Source organism: Frankliniella occidentalis, unplaced genomic scaffold (genome assembly GCF_000697945.3).
Source record: "Frankliniella occidentalis isolate FOCC.00 unplaced genomic scaffold, Focc_3.1 Scaffold77, whole genome shotgun sequence".
NCBI classification, from domain to species: Eukaryota; Metazoa; Arthropoda; class Insecta; order Thysanoptera; family Thripidae; genus Frankliniella; species Frankliniella occidentalis.
In genome coordinates, this window is record NW_026267207.1 from 969886 (window position 1) to 972449 (window position 2564).

The following is a 2564-nucleotide window of genomic DNA, read 5'->3' on the forward strand; positions in this document are numbered from 1 at the left end:
TTGCGCCCGCGCGCGGTGCGCGCCGCCGGTCAGCACTGTCAGTGGCCCCCCTCCGGCCCGCAGACCCGGGGACTTGGCAGCGCCGCGCAGCGCCTGCCGCCCCTCGCCACGGTGGAAAAAGGCTTGGCCCGTGCTCTTCCTGGGGGTCGGCGAAGACGCCGCGGGGTGAACTGCCGGCGACGCGCCGCGCCCTGGCCCGCGAGGAGCCGCGGAGCCGAGGGCGCGTCCGTAGCTGATGTTGCACAATTCACTTCACTTTCACTTATTATGTCCGCTAATTTAGGGCACGTCAAGGGATTTGCACTAGATTTATTATGTCCGCCGTTTTTTTGGGGCACGTCAGAATGATTTCACTTTTTCTTGTCCGCAGGTGACGCCACACCCGCCCCGCGTCCCGCACGGGGCCGCTGAGGAGGACCTCGACGACGGAGCCCAGGAGCCATGCCAGGACGTCCCCTGCAGCCCTGGAGGGAGCGGCGGCGTCGGGGCACGTCAGGACACTGGGCGCGACCTGATCCTCGGTGCTGCTGGTGAGTAGAGCCACTGCCCTCGCCACCCATCCCCAGACCAGCCTCGTCGCCGGCCGGCACGCCGTCAGCCGGTGCAGCACGGTGTCCTCCGCCCCGCAGGTGGTGCAGCTCGGGTCGTCGGTTTGGTTGGTACGGCGGAGACGGCTGTTGCAGGGGGTGATGTCGTGAACAGCCCTGTACCAGGCCACCCGCGCGCTGAGCGGGAGCAGCCGGCAATGCAGCCGTTGCCAGATGACACTCCACTCGATGTCGGGGGTGCTGGCCACGACGCGCGGCACGGTGGTGTTCGTCGCCATGATGGAGGTGAACAGCGCCTTCGTGAGGTCTTTGCCGCTGCCAGCGGGCACGGGCACGGCGGCGCGCAGGTCGCGCAGGACCTCGAAGTACTTCACAGCGGAGGGGAGCGGCTCGCCGTCGCCGTACAGCGCCTCGAGGATGTGCAGCCAACCACCCGACAGCGCAGGCTCCTGGGTGCGCTGCGACGTTAGCCACCGTGAGGCAAACATGGCCTTGGCCTTGGCGCCGGGGTCATGGAGGCCCAGACCGCCTCGGCTCGGGGGCAGCACAAGGACATCGAAGGCGACCCGGAGCGGCTCGCCGGCCCAGAGCAGCGCCGACAACGCCTTCCTCACGTCCTTGAGGACGCCAGCGGGCAGCGGGAGAATCTGTGCTGTGTGCCACAAGATGGAGAGAGCGTAAGTATTACAGTATTGTACCCGCTGGCAGATGTTGAATACCCTAAGCCTAGCGTCGACGAGGGCGCCCCGCAGCGCGCGGAGCCTGCTCGGCCAGTTGGCGGCCATCATCATCAACACCGTCCTGCAGAAGGTCACGCCCAGCACCTTCACCTCGGAGACGTAGGGGAATGGGCATGGCGTTGTGCGCGCCCACGACCCGAGCGGTAGGGCCTTCGACTTGGCCGGGTTGACGTGAAGGCCGGACTCCGCACCGAAGCGCTCCAGCACCTCGGAGAGCACCTCGACCTCTTTGGGGTTGTCCAAGATGACGGTGGCGTCGTCGACGTATGCTGTCGCGGCCAGGCGGTAGGTGGTGCCGCTGCCGATGACGTCGGGCAGAGTCAGGCCGGCGAGTCTCTTGTTGAGCACCTTGAGAAGGGGAGACATGATGATGCTAAATAAGATCATCGACAGCGGACACCCTTGCCTTACCCCGCGCCCGAGCAGCACCGCCGCCGTCAGCAGTCCGTTGATGCGGATTCTTGTTGACGCCCCAGAGTACATACTGGCGATAAGGAGGACGAAGTCTCTCGAGATGCCGTACTGCAGCAGGACGTCCCAGATGTATTCGTGCCGCACGTTGTTGAAGGCGCCCGCGAAGTCCACGGACACCAGGCACGAGGACGTCTTGCTGCCGCGCTGCCTGTCCGCCAGGTCGACGGCCGCGACCGCGTCGCGCAGGTCCGCGAGCGCTCCGTGCATGTTGCGTGCACCGCCGCCGCCACGCACCTGCATCGGGTGGAGCAGCTTTGGCTGGAGCGCACAGAGACGCCGCGTGACCACCCTGGAGAAGACCTTCCCGTCGACGTTGAGGAGCGTGATGGGGCGCAAGTCTCCAATCCTCTCCACGGACGCCACCTTCGGGATAAGGGTCATCACGCCTACCTTGTGGCTCGGGGCAACCTTGCGGCGGTCGAGCATGGCGTTCGCGACGTCGAGAAAGTCCTCCCCGAGGACGCTCCACGTCGCCAGGTAGAACTCCGCGGTCAGGCCGTCCTCCCCGGGGCTCCTGCCGCGCGGCGACAGCTTGAGAGCCTCGAGGAGCTCCTCCTTGGTGACCGGCCGCAGCAGGGCCTCGTTGTCCTCATCGGTGATGGTCGGACCGATGACCTCACCCAGGATGGTGGACTGAGCTAACCGGGCTCGCTGCAGTGCCGCCGCCTGGTCGCGCGTGCCACGCCGTCGTCGGCTGTCGGCTCGCGGCTGCAAACGAAGAGCCCACGGGACAGTCCATAATAAGAGTGCCGAAACCCGGGATCGAACCGGGGACATTTAGATCTTCAGTCTAACGCTCTCC